This window comes from Sciurus vulgaris (assembly GCF_902686455.1).
Source record: "Sciurus vulgaris genome assembly, chromosome: 12".
Classification (NCBI taxonomy): Eukaryota; Metazoa; Chordata; class Mammalia; order Rodentia; family Sciuridae; genus Sciurus; species Sciurus vulgaris.
The window spans coordinates 70,260,465-70,274,930 of record NC_136473.1 but is presented as its reverse complement, the minus strand read 5'-3'; the positions used below and the strand labels follow the sequence as shown (position 1 = coordinate 70,274,930).

The following is a 14,466-nucleotide window of genomic DNA, read 5'->3' as shown; positions in this document are numbered from 1 at the left end:
ACAAAGAGCAATTTATTCTAATTTCAAAACAAACTGCTAATTTCTATGCCTCGGTGCATCTTAGAAAAGAAAGTAGCCTTGGATAAGAGTGTTAGGCTTTATGCAGCCTTCAGTGACTGGAGAAATTTAGAATACAAAGCAAAGGGGAAAGTGCCACCAAGTCCCCTAACTCCCTAGTTCCCAGGGTCCCTAGAGCAGTAAAGAAATTACAAACTGAATGCTAACCAACATGCTGAGGAAAATTGCTGCCGGACAAAGAAGAGAGAGCTGCAGCTGAGCTGGGGACTCTCCCTACAGGTTAACTGTAAGGGACACGAACAAACCTTTAAGAAGGAACTCGTGTTAACTAGAGGCCAGGACTGAATGACAAATCACCATCCTCTGAGGCTGATCTATGAAGACAGTATCCCCCACCTATTTGTGAGAAGGAAATGAGAAAAAGTTTCTCCTGAGCACTCAGCAGGTGTGGGCAAGCTCCCTTCCTAACCTGCTCAGAGTATGCTAGGTTTGCTCAAGGGTGGCCATGCAGGGGTGCAAAGAACGTTACTGACTCACCAGCCACCACGGAGGCAGAGAAGGCAAAGCAAAAGACAGAAAAGAGTCCAGTGAAGGGAGGACAGTCCCATGGGAACACTGACAGAGCATAAAGGGCATTCTCCCAGCCCAACCACTGCTACCTGGTTATTTTCCCAACTCTGACACCTGATGTGTGAAGGAGTCAATCAGAGACTAAATGCCCTCTTAAGGGACAGTCCTGAATGGGAAGATTCCAGCCACCTTCTTATCTTAGTCAATACATGTCTTATCTTAGTCAACTGTCCTTTTTCTCCCACAGGAGAGAAAAAGGATCCCAAATTACCTTTGGTCTGAGAATGGATAAGGCTGCATCTCCACAGCATCTGGCATGGCACGGTTTCTCTCATGCTATAGTGACCCCCGCACTCAGCTCCCCAGTTTGAATCCCGAAAGGAAAAATGTGTGTCGGTTCTGCTGGGTGGTCTCCTATAATCATAAAATGGAGCTCTGTGCACAGCAGGAAGCTAAGTCAATGTTTGTCATTATGATGAAAGAGAGAAAAACGAGTTTTTGATGCCAAGGCAGGGCAAGAGGCTACAGAGTGACTTCAATGACTCTTTAGATCCCTGGAGAAATTTGGAGCCTTATGAGTCTGACTTTTGGGGTCTTAAGAGAGGGTTACACTCTGAAGAACAGAGATGAGAGTTGTTATTCAGCTCACTGGTGCTTTAGGGGGGAAAAAAGAGCTCAGATTTCCAAAAAAATTCCCCACCACCCCAGTTTTCCTTTTCCAGCCTTTACTGTGGCTTATAAACTGGGGGTGGTCTCAGGGAGAGAGATGGCACATCCCATGAAAGTTCCCTGCACACACACACAAAAAAAATTACAATGGAACTTAATGATGTGATACAAAGTGTTTTTAGTGTGCCCCTGACTGCTGAAAGCAATTTCTTGGGATATTTGCTCTGTAAACACTATACTTTAAAGAACTTCTATAGTATAGGCTACAGGGGAGAGAACACACAGAGAAGCTTCAAAGTCACTTCTAAAATCCACTCCTGAGCAGTCCATCAGCTCACTACAAGCCCGAAGATGTAACTTTCCATCATTAACTATGAACTATGAATTTCCAGTATTTTGCATTCCCATTCTTAATAATCAAAAACCATATCACCAATAAGGAAAAAAAAAAAAAAAAAAAAAAAAAAAAACACTTCAAAGCAGAAAACACAAAGACAGCTTTTTCATACTTAGAAAAAGGTCTTGGCTGATAAAATAATCTTTAAACAGGATGGTTAAGAAGTAGAGAGATCTTTCACTAATATCATCCAAATATAGCTTAATCCTCTCAACTGAATGACCCCCAGACTTTAGGAAAATGAAAGAAATTAAAACTGAAGTCCTAAACGTGTTCATCACACTTTCTTTTTATTTCCCATGTTATGCTGAGTACACTTGACTTTATCTTTCTAAGTTCTGAAACTGCCCAAAGAAGCTAACAGCTATTCAGCTGCATCTTATATTTACCAACAGCCCTTGGAATTTTGCCAGCATTCCACATTATTACAGCTCCCAAGCACACCTTGCAGAACTATGTAACCCTGAACTGGGTGTGAAAAAGGAAAAAAATCAATGCAACTAGTCCATCCTGGGTACGGACTGCACACCACATAGCTCCAGGTTCATGTCCACTCTCTCATCTTCCTAAGGAGAGGCTAAAAAATAGATGGGGAAAGGAGGTAAAGAAAGAAGTGTTAAAACTGTCTCCTCTGATTTTCCCTTAAAGAAGAGCAGAAAGGCAGTGGAGTTTGGTGCAAATTAGTGACTATCAGTTTCTTCTTCATCGTCATCTTTTTTGGAGACAGTGTCTAGCTATGTGACTCAGGCTGGGTTAACTTCCGAGCTCAATCGATCCTCCTGCTCAGTCTCCCAAGCAGCTGGGGCTACCCATCAACTTTTGAACTGCATACCTCTCAAATCCTATCCTTACATCAAATTATTTTTAGCCAAGTAAAGGTTTGGTGCAAGGTTTAAAACACAAGTCCCTAACTTTAGTTGCTAAAGAACTGTTTTAAAGAGCACATTTTGAAATTCCATTATTTCCTTCCTGCTTTCAAATACTCAGTGGTGAGGTGGAAATTTTCCCAACTTTCCTATGCAATAGCCACATAAATGACCTTTCAAAGCCTTTCTTTAGCTGCATTTGAAATTAGAAGACAGATTCTCACCGTTACTCTCTGGTGCAATGATACCTCACCTACACGTGAAAGTGGCTACAACACAATCAGTCTAGGCAGCTAGAGCTGAAAACTGAGAAATGGGGCCACAATATCCTTAATTCTGGCATCAGAGACAGTGCTCAGGAAACACAAGTATATCCTCAGTTCATTTTGTCTAACTTTATATAAAGTTTCTTGTGAATTCCTTCACCTTGCTTTCCAGCACCCTTTGCAGATTTCAAAGAGACAAGAGGCTATCACAGACAAACACGGTAACGCACAATACAAATGACAGTAAGGGAGGTGATAGGGTAAATGATACGAACAAACACATCACAGCATGGAAAGCTGTATCCAAAAAATGCCTGTATTAAATAGCAATGATTAAATACCATCCAGTATAATCCTGGGCAACTTTGCAAGACCCAACAATGCTGATTCTTGATTTCTTTCAAGACAAACAGCAATTTATTCTAATTTCAAAACAATATGCTAATTTCTATGGCCAAGTGCACCTCAGAAAGGAAAGTAGCATAATCTGAGAAAGAAGGCAGAAGATAAATACATGATAATATAAGTCCCATTCATGGAGGAGGAAGAGAAGAAGGAAGGAAGGAAGGAAGGAAGGAAGGAGGGAGGGAGGGAGGGAAGGAAGGAAGGAAGGAAGGAAGGAAGGAAGGAAGGAAGGAAGGAAGGAAGGAAGGAAGGAAGGAAGGATGGATCCTGAGAGGTAAAGGCTCTGCTATCTGGAATCACCTTCCCCCTACAAGGTGCTTCTCTGCCTTATGTTCCTCTAACACTCTGAAGCAAACCAGCTCCATGAACTACCAAATGCCATGATTTTCAAATTGGGGGGCTGCAAGAGGCAATCCTCTGAGAGGACAAAAAATCTGGAAAGCCCCCTGTTAAAAAAAAAAAAAAAAAAAAATCACTTCCCCATATCCTGCTTTGAGGATTACTGCCTTCAGACTGCTAGAGATATGATTTTTTAATTTTCCTACAGGATGAATCTAAATCTTCATTTCTGACCTTACTAAAACTTTTCTATGAAAGTAGCTGAAGTACATCTTGAATATTTATGAATAAATTATGACCTAGGATTTGCTTTTAAAAATCATGAAAGTAGAGTAATTGAGGGTGGGTACAGATGAGGCACCACCGGCCCTAAGCCGACAGGAGTCCAAGCTGGAAGACAGTGTGTCAGAGGTCACCAACATTCTCTACATGTCTGTTTTGCATGTACCTGAAATTTGCCATAATAAAAAGCTGGATTTTTTTTTAAAGTAAAATGTTTCTTAAATGATACTTTGTAGAGTAATCTGGCAAAATAGGTAACAATCTACTCTTTAAAAGGGGTCCAAATTTCACCTCTAACTTGAACTTCTCTTCCTTCCAAAATAAAGCATGCATTTAGCAAGGTCAAACTGACAGCAGGGAAAAAAAAAAATCTTAAGTAAGTAAGATGACAAGTTATTTAAAATGTAGTTTAAAATACAAAGAAACAGTCCACCGGGCCTAATGCTTCCCAGGAAGCTTACTTGATCAATGCTATCAGGAGAACACCTGACTCTGGTTTACTTCTCAAATGAGCATTCTGTCTATTCATGCCAGGCATGCTTTGTCCTGAGACACCCCACCCTTCTTTGAGAGACCCTGCAATCTGCAATTCTCCAATTCCAGTTCTTTTGCTGTCAGTATCTACACACCCACTCTGATGTGTCCTGGAATATCAGACTAATCATAACCAGGAACCAGAATGGGAGATATCCAAAAGTGTCAGAGCACTCAGCAGGCAATAATGAGCACCCCCACTTATCAAGCAGACATAATGACAAGGTAGTCTACTAAACATTATCTCTGACAGCCTATGAGAGGGCTATTTCTATTATCCCACTTTACAAATGAGGGCACTGAGGCTGGAGAGGTCAAAGGCCTTGCCCAAGATCATACAATGACCAACAAAGTCAAGCTCAGAACTTGGAGCTCTCTCTGACCCAATGAACTATGTTGCTTTTATGAAGAAGGGAGTTAGAAGCTATGACCTAGTGATAGAAAAGTAACAATGACAATAGCAGGAACCACATTCAACAAGGCTGTGACACACCACCTTCAGTCTATCTTTGTGCACCCGCAGTGAGTGTTACTCAGACATGGCAGACATGAACCGTGAGGCTGGGACCCAAGTTCAGTCCTAGGATGCTTTATCCAGAGGGCAGCAGAATCTGTGTCCTATTTCAGCCACAGAACCCTGCCAGTGTCTCTCACCTCGATGGCTTTCCACCCATTGCACTCTGCATTATCACATGGGAGAATCCAAGTCCACTGCACAGGACTTCTTCAAAAAACACAATCATAAAAGCAACCACAGAGATTCTGCATCCTGGACATATGACTTAAAGCAAAGGAAAGTCGCTGAAGACAAACACACCTTTAATTCACTTCACCCTCCTGCAGAGATGCGCATCCTGAAGGGACAGATCTGGAGAAGAGAGGGATTCTTTGTGAGAATTGGTTGCCTGTGACCTCCCTCAGCAAAGTTTCCACACCTCCCCTTCCCATTTCCTTCCTGCCCATGCCTGAGTGAGTTCCCTCAACTTCCCTCATGGGTAGAGGGCTCTCAGATGGGAGGACTCATCCGTGTCACTTCCTATCCAAACAGTGAGTAGTGGCCAAGTGACTCGGCCAATTTTGTCTAGGTCTGAGCATCTACAGTACTTAGCTTCCCTGGGTGTGTCGCCCCGCTCACTCACAGGTCTCTCCAGCCCCACCAGTGAGCCTCACCCCGACATAGTCACATCCATGAATGTCAATTGCATACTGCATAACCACGGCTCAGAAGCTGCTTCATCACGTTCATTTCAAACATGGGGATAAGAACAGCACTCACCACACAGAGTTGTTGTGACAATTATATCAGTTAAGAATACAGATGGGATATCCCTTATCCAAAATACTTGGGAACAAAAGTGCTTCAATTTTGTTTCTTTTTTTTTTTCCTTCAGATTTTGGAATAGCACATAATTAAAGAGCTTGGGGCCTGGGACCTAAGTTTCAACATGAAATTCATTTATGTTTTATGTAAGCCTTGTATACATTCTCTAAAGGTAATTTTATAGAATATCTAATAATTTTGTGCATAAGACAAAGCTTCATGGCATGGACCTGTCCACTAGACAGCATAATGTCCATGCTCAAAAAGTTTTGGATTTTGCAAACATTTAAGATTTTCAGATTAGGGAGGCTGAATCTGTATCTAAATTCCTGGCAAACAGTAAGCCTTACTTTTGTGTTTGAAATCACTGCCATTATCGTTGCAGTTGCTATTTTACTCACTACTACAGGAAACCCAAGGAAACACACAGACTGCCCTGTACCACAAACTGCTTTCAACAAGCCACCGATTACAGAGCAAAGAAATTTTTAAATTAAAGCCATTCATCATAAAGAGACAAAACGTGACAGTAAAACAAGCAACTACAGATCCCAGTGAGTTGGAAGTACAACAGGGTGGGTTTCAGATCTGTGACCACTCTAGGGAGCTGGGGAGCCAACAAAGTGGGCTCTAAAGAGTCATGATGCAATCACCGCTCCAGAGCCAAGAAGCTGAATCAGAGGGGAGAAAGAATGAAAACAGGTATGAACTAGCGTCAGCTGTTACAGAGCTGTGTAATTCCAACTGATGCAACCAAATGCTAATTGCTAATGAAGGAAAACAAAGCTTCTAAACAGAGATAGTCCTGCTACCTACTGCAGGTAGACTACATGTTCATACAAGCAGCCCAGAGACATCTCAAGTGCCCCTTTCTTCTCTGTCCCCTGCCTTGTAAAGACACATACCCCACACTACTTAAGTAGGCACTTGGAAGAACTTGTTATACCAACTAGCTCTCAGTGACCTTCCAGAGAAAAAGAACCTCTCTACCTGTAGCAGGTGGCTGCTCTGCTGTAAAGACATTGTTAGCATCTATCATTCCTGTTACCATTGGTAACCTCGAAATGAAGACGGCTCAGTTGCACATGCATCAGTGCTGAGCAAGACTGGGCCTCTGGAGATGGGGAGCTGCCTGCAGGGATGGCTCCACTGCCTTCTGCACCTCTGTGGGATTTGAGCACAGTGGGGACAGGAAAGCAAATGACAACTGCTTGAGTTTTTAAGTGGGGCTTTCAGTTCTTAAACACCGAAAAATTTAGGCCAGTGGGCACCGTGGTGCACATCTGTAATCCCTACAGCTTGGGAGGCTGAGGCAGGAGATTCTGAATTCAAAGCCAGTCTCAGCAATTTAGTGAGGCCCTAAGCAATTCAGTGAGCCCCTGTCTCTCAATAAAATACAGAAAAAGGGCTGGGGATGTGGCTCAGTGGTTGAGTGCCCCTGGGTTCACTCACCAGTAGCAAAACAAAACAAAACACAACTGAAGATATGTACAATTTCTAGCAAATCTGTATCTAATAAACACATCAAATACCACACAGAGTAAACCTAATTCAAGAAGGTCCCTTTGCTCTTCTGGTTTATACCTGTGCTTTAGAATGCTACGGATTTCAAACTTTCCTGAAATTAAATACCAGTTAATAAAATTTCTCTACATAATTAAAAAAAAAAAAAAAAAAAAAAAAAAAAAAAGACCCTGTTCTCCAATTAGACTGTAAGAAGGCAGGAACCAACAAAGCTTACGCCAATTTTGTCATCCCAAATCCCTCTGCACTATAATTAGCACATACTGTGACTCAGCAATGCCACTTTGGGGAAAATTTCATTTGAAATAAAAGCAACAAATCTTAAGGATTATACATAAGGATGCAACAGCAAACAATGACTTTCAGTAGAGGGTGAGGAATGATAGCAACCCCGATGTAATGTCCAAATAAATTCTGGCATCCATGCAGCTATCAACAAACATTGGCTCTGAGCAACTCCCATGGTATGCTTTTAAGTAGGAAAAGCTGCAGAGTCATATGTGTGGCAAAACCAGCATAAATCCAGTCATCTTGTGTGCGTTTATATCAATATGAGCTTGGAAAAAGTTATGGGGCATTTCCATCCTTAAAGGGAATAGGGCAACAGAGCAGAAACACTACTAGTCTTTAATTAAAATTGTATTAGAAAAAAAATTAAAATCACTTAACACCTGCCACTCCTAAATACTATATTTAAGAGAACTGGAAAAAGTGTTTTTTCAGTTGTAATAATATAGTAGCTATCATTTGTCATTCCAGCTATAATCAAACTTAATTATTGCTATGTGCCAAGAATCGTGCTGAAGACTTCTACATGCATTATCTCATTTAATTCTCATGATCCCAATTTACAGATAAGCAAACTGAGACTACATAACTTGGCCAAAGTTCCAGAGCTAGCAGGTGGCAGAAGCTGGCTCAGAACCCAGTTATACTGTAAGATGCACGAGTACCATATCTGACCCTTCATAAATAACAATATTAGAACACTCCCCTTACGAAAAGGCTTTGAGTACCACACACAATCATATGTTGACCAGAAGAAGAAAAAACACAAAACAAAAATAACTTGGGATCAAGCATTCCTTTTCAAAATCAGAACTGATTAAAACCACTTAAACCCTGGCACTTGGATGAGTTTTCATTCTTTTGAATTACTGGCATTAGAAATGTCAATCTTTAACTACTTTAAAAATTTTAATAGCATTTAATATCTTTTGATAACAAATTATAAGAAAATCAAATTACTACATGAAACTAAAAGGAAAAAATAAAAATAGCCCATCATGTCACCACCCAGAGGCTCACTTTAAAACTTTTGCATACAATGTCACATTCTATTAATTACGTTTAATTTATTTACCTGATTGAGCCTGTAGTAAGTATAATATCTTTCATTAATTGTAATTATTATGTATTATTTTCTCATATAAAATTTTTCAAAAATAATTTTAAATTGTTGCACAATACTCGACACTATTTTGATTTTCACGATCAAAATGATCTACCTGTGTCTTTGACTTTTTTCTTTTTTCTTTTTTTTTAATGGTGCTGGGGATCAAGCTCTGGCCCACAGCCCATGCTAGGTAAGGCCTCTACCACTGAGCTACATCCCCAGCCTTGATTCTTTCTTTAGAGTAGACTCTTAAGGACCCTTTTTAAATTGAAAGCTATATAAAGTTATTTACTTAGAAGTCTCTTATTGCATATTCCTAAATTGCTTCCCAAATTGCTGACAAATGCAAAAGCTATGACTTCCATTTCCTGTAAAATGGTTGAAATATGTGTTCTCCTAAATACTTCAATACATTACATCATGTAAAAAAGGGAAGCAACTTGGAATAAAAGGAACCAAGTTCATATTAGAATAGATTTTTTTAGTGGTATTATGCAGTTATCAGTTATGGCTCATAAAAATGGCAGAAATACTTTAATAACAGAAAATCTCAACTCAAAAAAGGAATATATAGACGTCTCAGTGTTCTCTTGTAACAGAAAATCTCAGAGCCTACGTAGAATGCCTCCCCATATCAGGTCTGCAATAAATTGGGGAACTGTGACTCTCAGGCATAGCCTGGGGTGCGATGAACCATCAAAGATGTCAGCAAGCCCTTTTCTCAGTGGCTCCAATGCTAAGCCACTGCACCACAATTTCAGAGGCAGTGTTCTAAGGACAGTTTGAAAAAAATATGATGCCCTCCACCAAGTGGTAACTACAAAAAATATTTCTTGGCCCAAACATCAAATAACTATACTCCCTCAAATACTATTATTCATACAGCACAGAATATTAATTGTGGTATTCCCAAAGGACAAGAAAAGGCCCCCTTTTCTGCCTACCAAGTTCTATGCAATGCAAGGTAAGAATTAAAAACAAGTGTGGTAGATACTTTGGGCAGCAGGGAAGAGATCAGCGCAGAGACCAGAGCAAAACAACCAACCAAACATCTGGAGACTATTCTAGTGCTCAGGGTAATCTACAAAGGTAAGGAAAAAAAAAAAAAAAAAGAAGAAGGAGAAGGACACGGTTCTACAAGAGAATAGGACCTTCCAGTATGGAGAGGTTTAGGCTAAAGCTTACATCTAAGAACACTGTAGTTCGCATAAATGTAATATTTAAAGAAAAAAAAACAGGAGATGCAAACAAATACAGGACAAGAATAAAAATTTAAATACTTTTATCTCATGGTTGCATGATTGTTTCATTTACACAAATGTTGGAACTGTATGAAGTTATTAGCTCTCAAGACACAGCTGCATAGACTTCAGATTGGCAAATTAAAATAGGCATGTGGTGAAGAAAGAAGACCTCCTTCTAGTACCTAAACCTGGACACTCAAGGGAGAATGAACTGATTCAGAAGAAGTGTAATGGTTCTTAGAACCTTGTAGGCTAACTTGAACTTTTAGATGATGCCTTACAACATCAAAGAAAAATTACTCAAGGTGGCCACAGCTTGACAGCTCATCCCAGTAACCATCTTCATCGTGTTCAAACTTCTTGGTAATATATACTTATTGTTCTGCTAGTTTCATGCTCCGCTCTGCTGTTTATATACACTACTGTTAATGCCCTCTATCTCCCCTTAAATGTTCTCATCCTGAGAAGGGCAACTGGGTACCTCTGTCCCTACCATACAACTGTATATTTAATGCTCTTATGTGGACACTCCCTGCCTCATATTTCCCAACATAAATAACCCTACCTTTCATACCTTCTTTCCAGGCACTATTTCATCATCCTTTAATTATCTCTGTGCTCTATTACCTCTAAATTCTCCTTGTCTTATTTAAATTGCAATGTTAAAATGAGCAAACCTAACTCAGGGAGATGGGCTTATTATTCAAGGCAGGTTTTTGCATAAAAATCTGCATTTGAAGGAAAGGCCCTCTCACTACAGACAGACCCCAGAGAATGTAAGCATGCTGTCATCTGTACCAGATAAGGAAAACAATAGGACAAAAGGAAAGAGAAAGTAGAGAATAGGTCTGGAATATCCAAGATTATTAAAACACTTATTTTCCTGTTACTTTAATTTGGTCAATAATTAGAAACATAGAGCTAAAAGTTAAAAGATAGGTAGGTTTCAATGGTGAAATGAAGATGTTTCCACCTTTTTCCTAATTGAAAAATCACTCCAAATCCACAAGGCATAGATGCCAAAAGCTGTGTGTCTGATGAAACAAGATTTCTGAAAGTCTACAACCACAAAAGTCAAACAGCGGGTAAAAATCTGGCAGGGCCAGCCAGGCCTTCTGTGCGCTTCACTTTTAGAGACACAAGGCACCAGGTATTTTGTTTTGTTCTGCAAGGGAAGTGAGTAGGTTGTAGGCTAGGAAAGGACCATAAAATAGGAGAACTGTCTAATGTCTTTATAAGGAAGTGGTACCCTCCCAGTGCAGATGGGAACGGAAGTCACAGGGCTCCAGGAGGGCGCCTTCAGGGAGGGGGTGCTGGGATGATCTGCCAAGGCTGGACCATGCGGTAAGCTATGAGAGGAGACTCAAAGCAGTTGGAGGTGTGTGGGAAGACTTAGTCAGATGTTCAAAGAAAACCAAGCATATTAAAAGGTGAGGCATTTACCCACTGAAGGAAAAACAAGAATGTGTTCAAAAAAGAAAACATTGGGGCCGGAGATATAGCTCAGTTGGTAGAGTGCTTGCCTTGCAAGCACAGGGACCTGGGTTCAATCCCCAACACTGCAAAACATTGCCCGGCTTGGTGGTGCTGGTCTATAATCTCAGCTCAGGACTGAGGCAGTTGGATCTCAAGGTCAATGATGAGGCACTGAGCAACTCAGTAAGACCCTGTCTCTAAATCAAATACAAAATAGGGCTGGGGATGTGGCTCAATGGGTGAGTGCCCCTGAGCTCAATCCCCAGTACCAAAATAAAAAAAAAATTAAAAAAAAAAAAAAAAAAAAGGAAGACGTCATGTACACACCACACCTGATTCAAGCAGCAAATAATACTTACATATTTATACTAAACAGAAAGCACTGAACAGAGTCTACCAGAGCACTAGTGCTGCCAATTATACTGAAAGCAGGGTGGAGGGGCAGACAGAGCACAAACTGGCTTACGTCCTTGTCCGCCATCATCACTGTCATCTCAGGTAGCAGTACTGAGCAGTTACTATGTTCCATGTTTTTATCCTGAGCACATATAAATGGACCTAAGGTCCCTCCCAGGAGTTGGGAGGCTGCCACAATACAAGATGCACCATGGAACCTCCCAGACTCAGTGAACAGGAACATCTCTCAGCTTAGGAAGACTCTCCTTGGATACCTTGAAGGCAGCCTTTGGAACTCTGACCTCAGTGGGTAAAGCAGGAGCATCACACTCAGTTTAGGGACTCTGTGGTACCCAACAGTGCAAGGCCTCATTGGAGAAAAGGTATGAAATTCTTCATGGAATTGCTGAGAACAGGTGAATAATGAAGAGCCGATGGATACTGAATTGGGAGAGTAGACCTAAAGAGAAATCCAGAAACATAATTGCCCTAGACCTGCAACTCCCCACCTCCACCACTGGTATAGTCAGAAGGCTAACGTAACTGCAAAAGCTGGACTGAGCCCAAATCCATGAAGAGGAGTGACTCCCCAGGCAGAGAATTCTACAGATGTTGACACCATTATGGTCTCTGTGTGTGTGTGTGTGTGTGTGTGTGTGTCAAGGCATGTCAACAAATTATGATTAATAAATGTCCACAGCATCAAACCATGCTCTAATTTTATCAAAGACAACAGGTGCCATTTCTGGTGCATTCCCTCCATACTGAATCCTGTGCATATGTTATTTCTAACACAACACCAACCCTTGTTAGGCATTATCCCCATTTGACAGATGGGTAAACTACAGCTTGCAGAGTCTGTATGACTTGCCTAAGATAACGCTGGCTAGTGAGGGAGTTCGTGCAGTCTCCATTAGGCTCTGTTGCCGACCATCTGCCATAATATCACACGTTAGTATGACTTTTCCATAAAGCATAGAGAAAAAAAGAAGTAATTCTCTACTAATGGAAGTACTCCTTAGAGTCAGGACCAACTTGCAGTATTATATAAAAAGAGTTGCCTCAGTAGGAAAATGGACTCTTTGGAGTACCTCAGCTGGAACAATAGGAACAAAGTCGCTAGATCAGCCAGGGCCTAGAATATAAAGAAAAAGAACTGCAATGAGAGGAAGTGGGAGGCTGGAAATCTATGTCTTTATTCAGTATGTATGTGTGCCTGCGTCCACTCTGGACACCTGCCACTGGCATTTACTAATATTGTTCCCCTTCTGATCAAACAACAAAAACAACCTCCCTGAGACCTCACACTCCCCTTGGTAGTGGACACAGGCCAATCTTGATATTGTAGTGGAGAAAAAATAAACCAAAACATGCTTAAGTTCTCAGATGTTTACATGACAAACTGACATATCCCAAGTTTTAAATTTGGCATAACTCTGTAAATCTGGAAAAGCCCAATGTCGCCCAGACACGCCAACTTCATGTTAATTTATGCACTTTGGTCATATTCCCTAAAGCATCTTCTTTTCATTCTACCAAGAGAATAACAAATACCAGGAAAATATCTGTATACCTCTATATTTTCAAGGGTAAGTACAGAAATTAACTCAAATTGTACTGTTCCTGCTCCTCATAAGCCAATTCCAGTATAAAAGCAAATTCTAGTAAAGTATGCCTATTTTCCCAGGTACATCCTAAAGTCACTGGGTCATATTCATTCCTAGGAAAAGGAAAGGAGGAAAGATGCAGAAAGTGAGGAAAGGTGGAGGAGGCAGGGAACACGTGATGAGGGCTCTCAAAACCCAGACAGACCAGAATTATAGAAGGTGAATCAAAGATTATAAAATCCAAGTGAAAGAGCAAAAGGAAAAAAAAAGTTTCAACTTATCTTTTGCAAACAGCAAAAGGAAAATATTTGAAAGGATTTTGTGAAGAGATAACACACTAAGCAGAGACTTAAAAGGTAAACTGGCTGGGTAGAGGAAGCCTACTATAAGGTGCCAGGGAAGAGTAAATGCTGTCAGTGTCCTGCTCTCTGAGCCAATGGCAACATAAATGGCTGTGTCTAGGGGAAAGTCTTGCAGGACGGCTTTCTTAGAGATGCTACAAGCTACCAATATTCCAAACAGACACCAGTACGGATCTGGCACACTGTATCCATTCAACTCAAAATTCTTAGACTGCAAGTTCAAGGCCAGCCTCAGCAACTTAGCTGGACCCTAAGCAACTTAATGAGACCCTGTCTCAAAATGAAAAATTAAACGTGCTGGGGATGTGGCTCGGTGGTAAAGTACCCCCGGTTTCAACCCCAGAACCAAAAAAAAAAAAAAAAAGAGAGAGAGAGAGATAAGGACACAAGAAAAGCAGGTAAGGGTTCTAAATACATCACACAGTGCATAAGCCAACTTTTTAAATACAGGATAATCTATGCTCAAACTCAAACTGAGTTTTGTATTGACCACAGGAAATCAAATCTTCCTTATGGGTGAAGAAAGGAAGTCAAATCTGTTGGCCTTGTTATGATGGCACACCACTGTAATCCCAGCAGCTCAGGAGGCTGAGGCAGAAGGTTCACAAGTTGGAGGCCAGCCTGGGCAACCTAGTGAGACCCTGCCTCGAAAAAAAAATAAAAATGGGTTCTTGTGTAGCTCAGTAGTAGGCACCCCTGAGCTCAATCCCCAGAATGAAAAAAAGAAAAGATTACATATCAGAACAATGACCTGATCCACACTTTTAACAGAAACTAAAATTTCTATTTAAAAA

General features: G+C 40.8%; 1 protein-coding gene and 1 long non-coding RNA gene across 4 annotated transcripts in view; both read right to left on the bottom strand.

Moving 5' to 3' along the window:
* Positions 1 to 14,466, bottom strand: part of LOC306641860 — a 479,070-nt gene that overhangs the window by 112,474 nt on the left and 352,130 nt on the right. The window lies entirely within an intron of this gene.
* PTPN14 (protein tyrosine phosphatase non-receptor type 14) overlaps positions 1 to 14,466 on the bottom strand; it is a 171,002-nt gene that overhangs the window by 106,667 nt on the left and 49,869 nt on the right. The window contains exon 2 of one of the 3 annotated variants that reach the window (XM_079107118.1): positions 5,164 to 5,214. The exons of the other annotated variants lie outside the window; for them this stretch is intronic. The gene's annotated coding sequence lies outside the window, so the exon portion shown is untranslated. The remainder of the gene's footprint in view (positions 1 to 5,163; positions 5,215 to 14,466) is intronic. 3 annotated transcript variants of the gene reach the window in all.